This window comes from Pogona vitticeps, chromosome 6 (genome assembly GCF_051106095.1).
Source record: "Pogona vitticeps strain Pit_001003342236 chromosome 6, PviZW2.1, whole genome shotgun sequence".
NCBI classification, from domain to species: Eukaryota; Metazoa; Chordata; class Lepidosauria; order Squamata; family Agamidae; genus Pogona; species Pogona vitticeps.
The window spans coordinates 13,970,811-13,989,047 of record NC_135788.1 but is presented as its reverse complement, the minus strand read 5'-3'; the positions used below and the strand labels follow the sequence as shown (position 1 = coordinate 13,989,047).

Sequence of the window (18,237 nt, the reverse complement as noted above, 5' to 3'; positions counted from 1 at the left end):
GAGACATGTTGTAACTATTGCATGGATCAATTACTTACATTTCCAAGTCAATGATAAGAAAATGATTAAAAATCAGTTGCTTGCCCATTCACTGGAAGACAGTAAAAGTCTTCAGGTTGTTCGGCGTACAGTGGAGCCTCGCTTGACGACGTTAATTCGTTCCAGCGAAATCGCTGTAGAGCGAAAATGTCGTCAAACGAAATAAAAATCCCCATTGAAACGCATTGAAAACCGTTCAGAGTGTTCCAATGGGCCGAATACCTGCTCGTCCAGCGAAGATCCTCCATAGGGGCGGCCATTTTTGGTGCCTGTAGTGTGAAGAATCAGTCCTAAAAACAACTGGGAGCCATTTTCTTCAGCCGGCGACCATTTTGAAACCCGTCAATCAGCTGTTTGCTGATTGTCGTAAAGCAAAAATCGGTTCCCGAAGCAGGGAACCAATCATCGCACAGAGAAAAAAACCCATTTAAACCATCGTTTTGCGATCGCAAAAACGTCAACATTAAGCGGATTCATCGTTAAAGGGGTAATCGTCCAGCGGGGCACAACTATAGTTCCATCTTTTACCTTTCTAATCTGTTTCAAAGAGAGTTGTTGTGTTTGTTGTGGCAAAAAACCAACAAAGAATTTTGTGACACCTGAAAGATTAATTTTTTTTTATTTGGCATGAGCTTTAGTAGATTGCAGCCTCCATCCTCAGGCAGAGTATAGTCTCAGCAGACCAATTTTTACACACATGCTCAGGGACAGGAATGTGAAAGATATTCCATTTCGTGATCTGTCACTAACAAGAAGATGACTAAAAATCTCTTTTATATGTTGCACTGCATGCTCTTACTTCTGGGGCCATTCTTAAATCTGAGTTCATTCTACTGTACAGTGGAATATGTAAGAGTTTAAGAATGTAGAAATTGGACCGATCATGGGTTTTTCCTGGAGCATTGGTGCCTTTTATAACTTAGCCATAGGAATTGATTTAACATGGATTCTTTCTGTAATGCAGCTGTAATGTTTCAAAAACCACATGTACTTGGTTCAGTAGCGTGTGATTTTTTTGCATAAGGTTGATACCGTGCTAGAATGGGACTGGCTTTTCTGTAGAAAGGAAATACCTGATTGGCCTCTTGCACATGGCCATGAGCCTTTCCCAAAGGGGGGGGGAAACAGATAAAAAGTTCTTGTAGTTAAGCTATAATATATGCATCAGCCAACTATGCATGTGATTGAAAGAAATTTGTAGAACCATTATCCTCTGTAACCAGCATGGATACTCCCTGATGTTAGTCCAGCTTTGAAAACAACCAGAACCCTCAAAATAACTAATAATTAATACCTATTCACTTCATTCTGCATATAACATGTTTAATTCTGAAACCCTGGATCCATGTTGAAAATTCTAGTTTCTACAGTTATCCTGTTTTCATTATTTCTACTGTGTTCTTTTCATTATTTCCTCACTTGCTTCCCTTTTACTTCTGTTTCTTGTTTATGTTGGTCTTTGGTACATAATTTAACTGGCATGGTGTTAATGATAAAACGGGATACGTTGGCAGTGTTGCTGGCTGCTTGCTTTGGTGCTAAAAGTCAACTGCGACATAGGACATAGCTGGGAGATTCTGGATTTGGAAATGTCTTTTCTAAGAGAAAGTGCTATTCTGTGTTAATAGTTAGTGTTTTAAGAGATTTTCAGTGAGATTTATAAGAGAGCTGGTGCAGTGGTAGAGTCAGATGGTGAATTGGGGTAGTCATGTTTAAAACTTCAACCTCTGCTGTGAGCTTAGTAGGGGGAAAACTGTTGAAAGTGATGTCTGTTTTAGAAGACATATTTGTAAGGGTTGCCGAAGAAATTTATGTTGTAGGTAATGAACCTTTTTAAGCTTGGAGGCTTCTTTCTTTTGGGCTCATTTTGTTGGTGGGCAGCACAAAAGTGTAGAGGGTTACCTCAGTTTCTCTTTCTTATACATATGTAGGAATCCTTTTTATCCATGAAATTAAAAGACACCTGCTTCTTGAGAGGAAAGCAATGACAAACCTCGATAGGATCTTAAAAAGCAGAGACATCACCTTGCCAACAAAAGTCCGCATAGTCAAAGCTATGGTTTTCCGTGTAGTGACGTACGAAAGTGAGAGCTGGACCAGAAAAAAAGCTGACCGCCGAAGAATTGATGCTTTTGAATTGTTGGAGGAGGCTCTTGAGAGTCCCTTGGACTGCAAGGAGAACAAACCTATCTGTTCTGAAGGAAATCAGCCCTGAGGGCTCACTGGAAGGACAGATCCTGAAGCTGAGGCTGCAGTACTTTGGCCATCTCATGAGAAGAGAAGACTCCCTGGAAAAGATGCTGATGTTGGGAAAGTGTGAAGGCAGGAGGAGAAGGGGGACGTCAGAAGATGAGATGGCTGGACAGTGTCATCAAAGCAACCAACATGAATTTGACCCAACTCTGGGAGGCAGTGGAAGACAGGAGGGCCTGGCGTGCTCTGATCCATGGGGTCATGAAGAGTCGGACACGACTAAACGACTAAACAACATGCTTTAAAAAGCCTGGATAGCTCAGTGGTTGAGGTATTGGATGCAGAACCAGAGGTTGGAAGTTCAGTTCCCTACTGTGCATCCTGAGAGAAAAGCCAGCCTCTTTGGCCTTGGGCAAACTGCACAGTCCCAGGACAACCCCAGAAGAAGGGAATGGTAAATCACTTCTGAGTATTTTCTACCTAGAAGACTTTGAAAAGGAGTTGACTGGACAGTACATGCTGATTATTATTAGAAACATGATTAATAAGTTTAGAAACTGCAAGCTTAGTTTTACCTTTCTGTAGCAGATATTCAGCTGAAATATGTCAACTGTGAAAGTCTTTCTGACATGAAGTGATCATGTTTTGAGCCTTCTTATTGTCAAGCTAATGTGAACTAGAGAAGCTAGTTCCCATTATCGCTCTAAAATGTTATATCATTGTATACTGCACAGGGAAGCCATTGAAATCTACAAACACCAGCAGAGTTTCAACAAAAAAGAAGGAAGTTTAAAACTCAACAAAGCTTGGCTCCCAGCACTGAAAAATACGGCCTGCAAAAGGTCAATGAATTCTACCCAGCCACAAGGACCGGTTATCACTACACACGAAAGACCAGCTAATGACACCCATCAATCACAGTGACAGATAATTTCTCCTCCTTATCACAAAAATACACCCACAACAAAACCACACTGATCACCATAATCACCCATCTACTGGAAAGGACAAAAGCTGATCCAACAGCTATAAATACTCAGCTCCCAAACAAACTTCACCGGAGCACAGAGTGCTACTCCTGTCTTCTGAAGATGCCAGCCACAAAGACTGGCAAAATGTTAGGAAGAACAACCTTCAGAACATGGCCAAAGAGCTCGCAAAACCCACAACAACCATTATCCCTACTTTGCTTGTCACATTGGTGAACTCATTGGTTTAGATAGGGATTACCTCCTTTCTGTGAACCTGGTATATTGAGGATCTCAAGATATTAAAATGTAATGAGCAATGTTCTTTCTAGTTTTCTGGAGTGCTGATCAGAGGCACTGCCCTTTGTGCATGGAGTTCTGGCTGCAACTGGAAGCAAATAAGAGCCCTTGATCCAATGCTGTGTAGCCCCAGTGCACTGTCTGTGGCCCCCAGTGCCATGCAGCTTAGAGGGAACATTGGTAATGAGTCTTCATAGTCCTCAAAGAGAATTAGATTCATTCATCCCTGTGTGTTTTTTCTAAAAATCTTCCAGTACTGTAGTTAAGCATTCCTGTTTCTTCCATAAGTTACTTCTCTTGTCTCTTAGGTTGCCAGATATATTTTCATGAATCCTCTTTTTTCTGTTTTCCATCTACTTTTAATCACTGCTTCTCCCCTTGTCCACTAGGACTAGGGAAATAATTTTAGGTTGTTGTCAGGAGCAGGATATATTTTGCACAGAATATAATATGTACATTGAGTTAATCTGCGTACATTATTCTGGGTAAATTATTGTGTGAGTTATCTCGGAGTTTTTATGAATGTCTTTTAGGGTCACACTAGCAACTTCAGAATATAGGCCTTTTGACAATAATTATCTTTGAATACTTGAGCATGGAGTTCTGAGAGGCTTGTTTTTCATAACTTTGGCTGATTAGTCATAAACTTGCTTTGAAATTTTAATTCAGCTGGGTAGATGTTGATCTAAGGGAATGACTTGAGTGCCCTTGTTTGAAAAATGGACCCTGTTTTTGATTCTTGATTTAATGAGGATATCAACTCTGTGTTAGAGCAGTTCCAGGAATTGGGAAAATTATGTATCTGAAGTGTGTGCGTAGGAGTCACTCAAAGTGATGCTTGTGAGCACTTAGAGAAAATGAATAATGATAAGAATTTGTAGAAGTAGCCCCTGGTGCCCTTTTGTTGGAGTCTGGGAAGGAGGATCAGAGGGTTAATGGGGGGGCAGGAGGACAGGAGTAGAAAGAAAAGGACTGAGTGAAAATACGAATAGCAGGTAAGATACAACAGTTGTAGACTGGGAGAGGAGATGGTTTAATGATAGCACACATGATTTGCTGAGTAAAAGGTCCAAAATTCCTAGTATTTCCAGGTAGAGCTAGGAAAGAACCCTGTTTGAAGCCTTGAGAGCCACTTCCAGTAGCTATTGACAGCATTAACTGCTGGATAGCTCAGTGGTTTGGGTATCTCGCTGCGGAGCTAGAGGTTGTGAGTTCGATTCCCCGATGTGCCTCCTTGACGGGGGCTGGACTTGATGATCCATAGGGCCCCTTCCTGCTCTGCGGTTTTAAGATTATTGGTCTAAAATTAAGTTTATTCACAACCGTGGGTCCCCAGGATTCTTGAATTACAACTCCCAGAAGCCTTCACCTCTAGCTGTGCTGGTCAGGATTTCTGGGAGTAGTAGTCCAAGAACATCTGGGGGCCCCAAGGTCGGGAACCGCTGCTTTTTTATAGAATTGCATAGAAGTTTCCTTCCTTCCTTCCTTCCTTCCTTCCTTCCTCCCTCCCTCCCTCCCTCCCTCCTTCCTTCCTTCCTTCCTTCCTTCCTTCCTTCCTTCCTTCCTTCCTTCCTTCCTTCCTTCCTTCCTTCCTTCCTTCCTTCCTTCATCCATTAAAAAATCAGTTTTTTATGATTTAAAATTTGTAAAAATATTTTTTGCAATTTACATTTTGATTTAAATCAATTTGAATTTTTTAAAAAATGATTTTTATCCACCCTGGTTCACCCAGTTACTTTGTCTTGATGGTGCACAGTGCTTCATTAGGTGCACACAGCCCACCCAATGTTTCCGCCCATTTGCTTCCGGTTTTGAGCAGAATCCTGTGAACAGGGGGCGAAGCTGCCATGCACTGCTACAGAGAATTAGAAGGAACATTATATGGAACACTGGTCCCCAACACCACTAGCTGGCTCCATTCTTCCAGGAAGGACTACAGCCAATGAAACACCATATCTCCAAATCCTGCTAGAAGGTGGCCCAGAAGGATTTTACGCTTCCCGTATTTAAAAGCCAGGAAACCTCACAAATTAGCAGTCTTCACTTCTATAAATTATCTACTGTACTAGGATTGATAAACCTGTTTTAGTCCCATAACCAGAGAAAAGCCAGATGGGAATCGATTCAGATAATCAGCATCATCCGTTGACTATGTGTACATGTATCTCCACAGTTGACTTTTAAGCAATCTTCAATTTATTTTCAGAAGAAAATTATGAACAGTTTTGTGGGAACATGTAGGAGGAAGTTAATAAATGTAATTATAACTCTCTAAAGTACAATTATACGTTTGCAATATGAAGGGAATTTGATATCAAAGAGCTGCTATAGCTGTTAATGGTCGGGGGACCATGTAATGTTTAATTACAGTAGAGCAATTGGGTGGTCCCTTCTGAGTGCAGATTTGCCTTTTCCCCTGTGAGCATTAGCTATGGTGGTATTATATTAGCACTCTTCACCAGTTTTTTGGAACCAGCTTGAAATCTTACAGTTGGTGCTACCTAGTATTGTGGTTAAAGGTCAGCAAAGCAAAGGATGCTATTAAAGGAGTTGAGCAGAGGGAGCAGAGATCCTGTTTGGCTGTGAGATTCTGGAAATTATCAAAAAAGCACCAGTCCTTTTGAAAGAAGGCTCATGTAGTAATTGCAACGGTTAACCTTGTTAAAGTAGTTGGGAGCATTTGTGTGCACTAATTTATCATAGTCTGTCTATATTACCAATGGTTTCATGCTGTCAAGTTGATTCTAAGTTATGGCAACCCTTTCCAGGATTTTCTTGATACATACTACTAAGAAGTGGTGTGCCATTTCCTTCCTGGGGTGCTCTGGGGCTGTGTAGCTTGCCCAAGACTACAAGGACTGATTTTTCTCCCAGGAAGCAAGGAGACGGCAGCGGCAGGATTGAAGTCCCAATCTCTGGCTCCACAGCTAGATGCCCAATGCACTGAATTGTTGAGCAAGCCATTTCAGTAAAGTGCATAAAGGTAAAGGTTCCCCTTTGACAATTTTTGTCCAGTCATGTCTGACTCTCGGGGGCGGTGCTCATCCCTGTTTCCAAGCCATAGAGCCAGCATTTGTCCGAAGACAATCTTCCGTGGTCACATGGCCAGTGCGACTTGGACACGGAATGCTGTTACCTTCCCACCGTGGTGGTCCCTATTTATTTACTCAAATTTGCATGCTTTTGAACCGCTAGGTTGGCGAGAGCTGGGACAAACGACGGGCGCCCACTCCGTCACGTGGATTTGAGCTTACAGCTGAAGATCTACAGACATTACAGTACAGAGGCTTCTATGGTTTAACCTGCAGCACCACCACGTCCCGCTAAAGTGCATATGTTTGGCGTATTTTGGGATGTACTGTAGCTTATAGCTTTTTCCCTCTTTCTCCCTGCTAGCGATTTGTACTCTCTCACCTTGTGCTGTGGACACATATTTTAAGAACTTCAGAAAAAAACAAAACGAAAGCAAAGTAGATTCTTATCCATATTTTAAGTCTGTCTGCCTATCTTACTTCCTGCTTTTTTAAATATTCAGAATAGTACAGGAAAGGCAGTGATTATATCCATGATCCCCCCCCCCCTTCTTGTTAATAGCAGCAATCTGTCCAATTAGAAAACTTTGCTAGTTTCATTTTCTTTTAAGGAACCTTGCTAAAAGAGGGTGAAGCCATCTCCAAACAATACATGTTCTCTGGAGCATATTTGCCCATTTTGTGTTTTGGCTTACTGAGTTTGCCAGCAAAGGGATTATCCCCTCATTACCATATTTATTGATTTCGGCAGTGCTCATTTTTCATTCCACATCTTTACATACTGAGAAGCTGTAAACCTGTAGGGATCTCTCCTCAAGATAGCCATGTCTAGATTGAGATGCTACTTAAGCGGAAATCACTGGCTGCTATAAATATATGTATGAATACAGTTTTGTTTATTGATATTCAGGAACTATTTAATGGACTCAGTTGACATGGAAAGAGTCAGGGCATCAGCAGAGTGCTTATTTTAGGCGTCTCGTATTCTTGTGGCCACAGATCCTGGGTCTTTTGTCCATTCTCCCCTTTTGTTCATCCACATAGTCAACGGGTTGCTGTGTGATGGGGCTTAGAAAACAGTGATCATGTGTGGCATAAAAGCATTTCCATAAATAATGTATAAAATAGGCTGTTATGTTTTGCATATGTAGAATTTTCCTAAAAGCCTGATTTTGGTGTAATTTGCTGAGATCAGTGCTATTTTGATGTGTCATTTCAGGATACTGTTGGATTCAATTTTTTAAAAAATGGTTTTGTTTATAAGCTGGGTTGAACATTGGTATGACAAAGTGAGATATTAACCTTTTTTGTAAGTACTGTACTTGTATGGTATCTGACATGACTGCTCTCAAGTTGTAGGCTGAGGCGGGAGAAACCTGTTTCTCACCTTGGTCAACCAGATGTTCTAAGAAGCTCGGAAGGAGGGGATGAAAGAAAAGGTCTTGAAAATTGCTTTGAAGTATGAGCTTTGAATCTGTAGAATTTAGCTATGTGTTGATTTCTCAAGTTCCGATTGATTGTGTGCCTTTGCTCTTAGGGGAATTAACTGCAAAAGAATAGGGTCTTACCTGTCTTAGAAGGTATGAGACTTTGCATGATGTCAACTGTTACTCTACGGAGATAGTAAATAATTGGCAGAATTACAGCTGCTTTGGTTAAAGTGGTGACGTGGTGGCGCTGTGGGCTAAACCGCAGAAGCCTCTGTGCTGCAGGGTCAGAAGACCAGCAGTCGTAAGATCGAATCCACGCAAGGGAGTGAGCTCCTGTCACTTTGTCCCAGATCCTCGCCAACCTAGCAGTTCAAAAGCATGTAAAAATGTGAGTAGATAAATAGGTACTTCCTCGGTGGGAAGGTAAAATGGCGTTCCCTAGTCACGCTGGCCACGTGACCACGAAAACTGTCTTCGGACAAGCGCTGGCTCTACAGCTTGAAAACGGGATGAGCACCGCCCCCTAGAGTCAGACACGACTGGACTAAAAAATGTCAAGGGGAAACTTTACTGTAAGAAAGCATGTTAGAGTCACGGTGGCCCCATAAAAAGAAACTAAGAGTTTGACTAAGTGTGATGTCAAGACATACAGTAAAATAACGGCACTTCAATCTGGCTTATTTAGGGTAAGGAATGGCCTGATAGATGACATAAATGACCCATCTTTGTTCTTTAATATTCTGGGGCCTTGTCAAGACAACCTGCTTTCCCTACCTTTGGATCAGATTACGTGTCATCTCACATCTTGACAAGAGGATCTCTTTTCAGTAGTTCTGTAGTAAATAAGCAGTTATTCTGACTAGAATTATAAATATAGCAAGTAGTGAATATTGGCTTCAATCCAATGCTCCTCTCGAGAGGCACTTTAAAATGAATGAGATTTATTGACTGTCACTTTCTTAAGTCTTGTTGATTTCAGCAGGTTTCTTCTAGTTGGAACTAACACTGTACTAACCTACTGAGTGATTTTTTTTTAAAAAAAGAATTAAATAAATGCCTTCAGGGGTGAGATAATTGCATAATGGGCTACCGTATCATAGCAGCATTTGTACTTGCTTTCCTGTCAATTACATATTGACCCAAATATAACAAAACAGGGAGAATTTAATCACAGTGAATTGACTTATGTAAGATTCATGGATCTTGGAGATGCTTCCACAGTGGCTCATGATCTTGACCTTTTTCTGACCGACGTGTCAACTCGGAGTGCTCTTTTTTTCCAGACTGAGTCAATTTAATTCTCCTTCTTCATTCTCTTTTTCCTGTTCATTCTCCTGAAACTCCCATGTCAGTGTTCCTGCACTGACATTTGCTTCCGTGCAGTATCAGACAAACTCTGACCTTTGTCCCAAAAACAACTCTTAACATTTCTGTGACAGCTATATCTATCTGCCATACAGTTTATTACCTGGTTAGAGCCTGCCATGTCAGGAAGTCAGCAGCTTGCTAGTCCTGTTCATGTGTCAACAAACCACTGTCATATTGGCTGGAAACCTGCTGCTGAGTTTAGTAATTCACAGAGTTGAATCAGTGGAACTTACGAGGGAGTTGACTCACCAGATCCCCACTGATTCAATGATCCTACTCCATTTGTCATTTACTACTCTGAGCAACAAGATTTCAGCCAATGTCTTTTATCTGTATCCTTGTCATGAAGCCCTTCCACCATGTGAAGATGTGTAAATATAAGATTTGCAGCACTCTTTGTGCCTGAGGAAGTGAATTTTTGAACCTGGAAAGCTCACACCGAAATGGGGTGGATTTGATTCAAATCAAAAGGATTTAAATCATGGTTAAAAAATTGATTTTTTTTATCCACTCTGCACTAAAATAAACCCTTTAAAGTCTTTAACAGATTTAAAATACCACAATATCTTGTCTTCTCTCACCCCTTTCACCTTTAATTTTGCTGGTACACTGGGACAGACTAACACAGCTACTATTTTGGAACACGTTTTCTGGAATTAACACATACTGTAGTTATTATGTCTTTTCAGCTAATATCTTGAATTATATTAGGTTGTAGCAATTGAAAATATGCTGTAATTTATCCATCACAGTGTAATATACTTTTTGGTGTGTTGTGTCTGAAATAGTATATGCTATTAGCCACTTCTTCTGTAATCCATTTGACTTTGATAAGAGGTGGTAAATAGACAGGATACGCTGAGAAAACATTTTTTCTACAGGGCAGAGTGTGTCAGATTTTACACAGTATAAGAGGCATCTGAGCATCTCATGATTGTTGTTTTGTGCCTAAATTTAGTTAAACTTTTAAACTATTCTTAGTTAGCTTGGGTTTGTATGTGTGTGTTTTGCTTAGCTCCTGTTGCTTTTGCTTTCTTTATGTATGAATGTTTTCTTGTAGCATCTCACTGTTTGTATCACTGCTGCCATATTTTGAAAGTGATGCTTAATTAATGGTACCTTGATGAGCAAATAGCAATATAGGGAACAAAAGACTGAATTGGAAAGCGAGCTATGGATCATCCATAACACTTTGAAAAAAATCATTATTTTTCAACCCAAAATGATCAGAATGGCTAAATCTTACAATAACCACATGTTGATCCATGACTGAAAGTTGTACAGTTGTACACATGAAGTAGTCATTCAGTTACAGTTTTGACAACAGGTGTCCTATTGCTATATTTTTGTGCACAATAAATATACTTTTTTTGGCCTGTACCTCTTTTCAAATTCATGCTCCCTAAACATTACATACCTCCCTGTGAAGGTGGAAATGAACTTTCTTGAACTTTTGGTGGGTAACGGTAGATTCTGTTGTCTTTCAGTGTGTGGAGTTATGTAATTGTTATTTTTGCACTTTAAAACTGAAAGTTCTCTCTGCACTTGAAAGCAGCCTACCATGCACTTTGAAAAATTGATGCTTTTGAATTGTGGTGCTGGAGGAGGCTCTTGAGAGTTCCCTGGACTGCAAAGAGAACAAAACTATCCGTTCTGAAGGAAATCAGCCCTGAGTGCTCACTGGAAGGACAGATCCTGAAACTGAGGCTCCAATACTTTGGCCATCTCATGAGAAGAGAAGACTCCCTGGAAAAGACCCTGATGTTGGGAAGGTGTGAAGGCAAGAGGAGAAGGGGACGACAGAGGATGAGATGGTTGGACAGTGTCATCGAAGCGACCAGCATGAAATTGACCCAACCCCGGGAGGCAGTGGAAGTCAGGAGGGCCTGGCGTGCTCTGGTCCATGGGATCACGAAGAGTCGGACACGACTAACGACTAAACAACAACAACAAGGTCTTCTGGGAGCAACATGTCCCATGGGAGACAGGATGGATTTACAAAGTATGTTTGAAGCCCTTTTGAATTGCACCCAGAAATAAAAGCCTGCCGCTTTCCTAGTTTTTGCAGGTTCTTGCCTCCCACTGACCTCTGAACATTGGAGGAATTGAGGGCTTACACATTTAGGTAAACTCTAGTTGATTTTGTAGAGCAGAGCAGAGCTCGGCAAAGTTACTTTTTTGGATTCCCAGAATCTGCCAGCCCAGATGGCCCAGATTACCTTGTGGTTACAACTGGTTGTTTTAATCCTTAAAACATAAACCCTGAATCTAGTTGGCCGTCTCCACTGGAGTAGAGTCTGTCAGTTAGTGGTGTTTTGGTAAGAGCTAGGTCATCATTCAGCAGTTGACTCAGTGAGGTAAGCCATTGAATTTAGGATTCTAACCTTTTTAAACAGTGGGTAACAGTGAGGAACTGTGATCTCAAGAGATCATTGGAATCATCAGCTTTAGCTAGTATGCACAGCAATCAAGAAGGCATGTAGTCTGTAGTCTAGCAAAAACTGGAAGGTTCAAGATTCCTAAGCCCTATTCTGTTTTTTCCCCTAGAGTTTTTTGAAGTTAAGATTTATTTAAACTTTTTGTTTGCCTAAATCGGCTTTAGTATCCGAGTTACTTATGTTACTTATGAATCTGAAAAGGAGCCTCATAGTGCAGTAGTTAAACTGTAGTACTGCAGCCAAAACTCTGCTTACAACCTGGGTTCAATCCCAGGTAGCTGGCTTGAGGTTCACTCAGCCTTCCATCTTTCCAAGGTTGCTAAGCTGAGTACTCAGCATGTGGTGTGTGTGTGTGAGAGAGAGAGGAGATGTGTAGCCTGCATAATTAAATTGTAAACTGTCTAGAAAGTGCTTTAAGTGTTATGGTGTGGTATATAAGCAGCACACTTTGCTAAATGTACAAAATTCAAAGATTTTGAATTCACCCACGTGCACGCACATATTTGGAGGGAAGAGGCCAGACCCTGAATTATTATATTACTTACAATTTGGAATTCCTGCAACACATAAGATGACTAAGTCTGTTCTGATCTCTGTTATGCATTATATTTCCCTTCTACCCAATTTTCAGAATCTTTTTTTAACCTTGTGCCTTTTAGTTTGAAATATTGTGATCAATTTGTTCTTTTTGCATTGTATCTTTAAAATGTGTGGGTGCATGCAGAGAGGGAGAGGAATTAGCTTTTGGGATATTATTAGCTCTTAAATCTGTTTTTTCTTCATTAGTTAGAGGATGTCGGGTGAACCAAGAGTTTGCAACAGTGAGTGTACCTGTCACAAGAAATCCAGCTGAGTGGGAGAGATTAAGGAAAATAATGATGTCTGTTATTTGATTTAAGTGATGTATTGTCTTTCAAATAAATAAACAAATAAACCGTTAGAGGTTTCTCTGTCATTTGGTACAGCCAATGACTGGGGACTGATGTTAACTAAAAATAAAATTATGACTTTTCAGGGTCACTCAGGATTTTGATTGATCTGTGAGGCCATCATCGTGGTTGCAGCTTGGCACTTATGAGGAAATGATGATTGGTACCTTAATTAGGAAAAGTCATGAAGAGGAGAAATAGATAGGATTAAATTACAGTGATGCGAAACATCAATATTAATTGAAATTAGACAGTGAAAAATGACCTAAATTCAGGAGGCAACTTAATTTCTCTCTTTTTTCTTTCACTGCCTCATGACAGCGTTCGCTGGAGATTTTAGAAGAGTTGGGGCAGGGAGCCTGCCTGCCCAGCTTGGCCCCATAGAGGAAGAGAAGTGAAGATTTTCTTCTAGTAAAAGAGACACTTCCATTCATGAAATAAAAACATTCTCAAATTTCATCTGTACATTTTGTTTTGGCCTAGGGAACTGTCTGGTCATTCTACTACCTGTTGTTTTTTAAAAAATAAATAAATAATTGTTTTGAAAGAAAGGAACCTAGGAAGAATACAGAAAGCAGCCAATTGGATTGTTTAGCTAAGAAATAACTATGGGGGGGTGAGTATGGGCATGTAGGTTCCATGGAGCACCCTCCTGCTCAAAAGCAATATTGTTTATAGGGGAAAAAAGACAGAGAGAGAGAAAGAGAGAGAGAGAGAATGAGTGATGTCGACAGTGTACTATCCTCAACAGCCCTGTTCAGCTCTTGAAAGGTCATGTCCTCCTTCTTGGAATCAATCCACTTCATATTTGATCTTCCTTCCCCCCCACCACCACTGCTGTCAACATTTCTTAGCATTATGGTCTTTTTCAAGTAAGTCTTGTCTTCTCATAATGTGCCCAAAGTACTGCAGCCTCAGCTTCAAATCATTTTTTATTCTAGAGAGAGCTCAAGCTTGATTTGTTCTAGGATCTACTTATTCATCTTTCTGGTAGCTCAGGGTATATACAGAGCTCTCATCCAGCACCATATTTCAATTTTTTTCTCCTTCAGCTTTTTTTTACTATCCAGTTTTCACACACACATATATAGGAATCGGGACTACAGTAATATGGATGATCTTAAGTTGATTACCAGGCCTTTCTAAGGTTTCACAGAATTATTTTCACCTGACGATACCAAGACTTGAACCTTGTGGAGAGATACAGTTGAAAATCTTTTAAATGTGGAGTGTGTCCACTGTCCCTTAGTGATAGTGCTTTCTTCACCATACTGATAGGAAAATAAACAATTATTCTTTTTTAAAAAACTGAGTGGCTTGTGGCACAAAAGTGCCTACAGGCAAGTATCATGCTTATATTTGGAGTGGAGTGAAATCTCAGGATTTTCTTTAGCTCATAACTGGATCATGATGTTGGCAACATATGGTTTGATTTATTTTTAAACTAATTAAAATTAATTTTTATGTGTCAGGTCTGCTATCAAAGTGACATCTGTACATAGAAAATCAAATGCCTGAGATGGGGATAAGCAATCAGAAATATTCTCAAAAAGAAGCATGCTCTGTCCGTGGCAGAATTTCTCAAATTCTTTGTTCCTAAGTAATGCTATGATAATTGTAGATTGAATCACTGAAGGACTTGCAGCAATTTATTCTCTCCAATAATGAGAGGTTTGAGACTTTTTGTAGTTGAGAAAGCTTTGCGTGCACCATTCTAGATCCTGTTATCTTTTTTTCAAGAGCCCTGTGATGTAAGAGGAAGCATAGTTACAGGCAAGCAACCTGGTCTTTCCTGGCGCTAGTGTAGTACCTTCCAGAATACAGCACCACTGTAAGGTACAAAGCATAGTAAATGCAGTGTGTATGTGGCAATGATAGCAAATGTCTCAATGTGGGCCACAACCATTGAATGTGGTTTAGTTCATCTCAGTTATTGATTCAGTTGCCTCTGTGTGAACCGAATAGATTTCACGCTTGATGTTGTGGAAGTGAAAGGACTAGTCACATGGCAGGGCTGATTGACCATACAAACATACAAAGAGCCATTTACCATGGAGCTTTCACATGACTCTGTGGCTTACATAAGCAATGTTGTCCTGCGATGGTTTCCAAAGAAAATAGCATGGCAACATATCCATCTTTGTATTTTCGATTTCCATCTTTCTCTGACAAATGGAACAGCTTGCATTCACTCTTTAGACTGCATTCTTGAAAAGGCCACAGTCCTCTTCAGGACATGCAAGAGTCTTTCCGGGAGTGATTGTCGGACGCAGCAATATTCTGGACCAGATGGATAAGAGTTCCTGACTGAAGCATGAACCTTTGTTTCTCACTTTTGTTTAATTAGCAGTGAGCATGGGGCTGTCTGCATGGGTCTGAGGATCAAGACAAAAGATTCTGGGACTGGAGAGAGGGATCACTTTTTGTGGGCAAAAACAAGATCAGAGATCCAGCAGTCGTCAGGACAGTTTGCAGAGCTGACTTACAACAGTCAAAGATGTTGCACCAACAAAAGGGTTTGTTGACTAGCAAGCCCTTTTCTTGATATACCGTTCATGATGTACGGATGTTTCATTGCTCCTGCTTTGCCCTGTTAAGTCTGTGGCAATGCTTGGAAATTTTGAGGTAACAAATAGTAGTGTTGGTTGTTGTGGGTTTTTCGGACTCTTTGGCCGTGTTCTGAAGCTTGTTCTTCCTAACATTTCGCCAGTCTCTGTGGCCGGCATCTTCAGAGGACAGCACTCTGTGCTCTGGTGTAGTTTGCTTGGGAGTGGAGTATTTATGGCTGTCAGATAGGATTTTGTCCTTTTCAGAAGAAGGGTGACTAGTGTGTTTTGTTGTGGGTGTATTGTTGTGGTAAGAAGGTGAGATTATCTGTCACAGTGATAGTAGTGTTTTTTAAAGGAACAAAATAGCAACTGCCCCCAAATTCCCACAAAAAGCCCCATGAAAGCCCCTTGGAAGTAACAGTGTTACTTGTAACATGCTTTCCTTTAGGCATAGGGAGGGCGAATAAGCAAATGTTGTGATGTCATGGGTGCAGACCTTTGTGGCATCACAGGGCAGGTTCTTTAGCTCCAGTTGCAGACTGTGTGTTGAATACCTAGACAGTACCTAGGCTCTGTGGTGAATTTAAAAGGTTACCATGTGAATTCTAGAATCAGCAGCTCTAGACCATGTAAGAGAATGGAAAAGGCCAAGGTGTTTCTGAGCCTGTGTGAATGGCATGTCTTGTAGCCATGACAATAAATCTCAAGATTTAATGAACTTGGAACTTGGAATTACCAAGTTCCAAGTTCAAGTTTATTGTATTATCTAAAAGCCATCACAATTGTTTAAAATACAAATATGATCAAATGAATTCATGATAAAATCACAGACATATAAAATAATAAGAGGCACTTCATATCTGGGAGTCCCCCGCACAATTGATTGTAATGGCTTTCAGGAAATTAGCTCGAATATTTCTGGCTGCTTTTGCAAACAGCGCTGTTCTGTATGTAACATAAGGGTCACAGTCCAAAAGTAACCTGACCACTTTTATCTGAGGGCTTTCCTCCTGTAGAGCAGCCAAAATGTTACCCAGGAACTTTTGGGGTTTTGATAGAGCTGACAGTAGAGTAAATAGTGGACAACATCTAACGTTAACAGGTTGGCAGTATCCCATTCTCAGAGATTTCAGGCCTGAGACCTGGAGAATGGACCCAAGAAAAACTTGATGGATGGATGACTGGATGGCTGGATGGACGGATGGATGGACAGACGGACGGACAGATGGATGGATGGATGGATGGATATCGCTTTTTGCCATTCAGGGAACTAACAACAGAGCATAGGGCTTTTCTCCCCCCCCCTTTATCCTCACGACAGCCATGTACGGCTGTGGTTCCCAACCTTTGGCAACGTATGTGTTCTTGGACTGCAACTCCCAGAAGCCTTCACCACCAGCTGTGCTGCCCGGGGTTTCTGGAAGTTGCAGTCCAACAATACCTAGGTTACCCAAGGTTGGGAACCACTGATGTAAGGTGGCCCCATCTAGTCCCATCTAGTTCTGAGTGAGCATAATAGAAAGCTTCTGATGTTATTACTTTGTGTGATGACCCAGCCCTTTCATTAAAAGGGCATTTTGGAAATAAACATATGTTTTGGCTTATTAAAGTCAGATAGGAGCACTGTGCTATATGGTGTTTGTCTTAAACACTATATGGCTGTTGCTTCTATTTCAGTTGTTTTGTTTTCATAAGGAATTTCATGTCTTATGACTGAGCAACACAAAATAATTTATCATTATTTTTTATTAAGTCTCTCTCTCTGTGTGTGTGTGTGTGTGTGTGTGTGTGTGTGTGAGTGAGAGAGAGAGAGAGAGAATACTGTAATAATTCTGTTGCAGCAGCTCTGACTTTCACGAGGAAAATATATGTAACTGATTTATGACTGATGATAAACCAGTCATGTATTGCAGAACAGTTATGGCAGTTTGGACATAAATTGCATAATGATTATTCTCATGTTTGGCCAATCACTTTCAAATCATAGGCTGAGAATTCTGGATGTGTTTGCTTCCACATATGTTTCCTATTTGAAACCTAGCCGTTTGAAAAAAAAATTGTTGTAGTGGCCTTGCTATAGGATAGATAGTGCTGTCTATAGTTAGAACAGCTACCAGCATTAATGAAATCTGGCTTGATAAAAGCTTGATAAAAAACAATGTTTGTGTTCAGTTTTGTTCTGGAAGCTACTTTTTTTTTTAGTGTCACCAGTTTCATTCTTTACGTGACTGCTTCTGTTTTGAGACATACTGTTCTCCTTTGGGACTTTTATTTTCCTGTACCTTTACTGGATAAATCTTTGGATTTGACGTAGCAGTTTGCTGTAAAATCCTCCAAAAAACAAAGACACCCCCCCCGGTCGATGACTGGCACAAATGAAAACTCGGATATTTTCCGCTTGCGTGTGAACTGAGAAAGGATGTCATTTCTTGTCATTTAATTCTTAAGACTTTTTTTGATCTTTCCAGGATTAGGCTGTCATGTAGTGCTTGTGTGCCAGCTCCATCACAAGGGTTTTCGTTAGAAATCTGGATTTGTGTCTCTAGTGTATGGATACCCTTTAGCAACGTAATTATCAGAGGGAAATGATAATAGAACATAAAGCAGAACGGTGAACTTATTACTGTGTGTGCTTGACCTACCGGTGCTAGAATGGTGAAGTGTATTCTTGAAGAATTTATGTGTAAGATACAGGCTATGCACAATGCAACAGCCCTCCTTCCTTGTGACTGAAACACACACACACACACACACACACACATGGGTCCGTTGTTTTTTGGGTGTGAACTCTCTCAAGACTTCTGTAGTGATTGGGGTGTGCCCCCCCAAACCCAAGAAAATCCCAAATCACAACAATAAGTGACATTTTCCAGGCGTGCTTTCTTGGGCCATTTCCAGGACTGCCGTGGCCTGTGGTAGGCGCTAGGTGTGCCAAAGTTCTCCACCCCAGAATAACACCTGCCTAAATAATAGCATGTCAACACTGGAAAC

The 18,237-nt window shown here is 40.7% G+C and overlaps 1 protein-coding gene across 1 annotated transcript in view; it reads left to right on the top strand.

The window, feature by feature from the left end:
* Window positions 1-18,237, top strand: part of CCNY (cyclin Y) — a 97,287-nt gene that overhangs the window by 27,230 nt on the left and 51,820 nt on the right. The window lies entirely within an intron of this gene.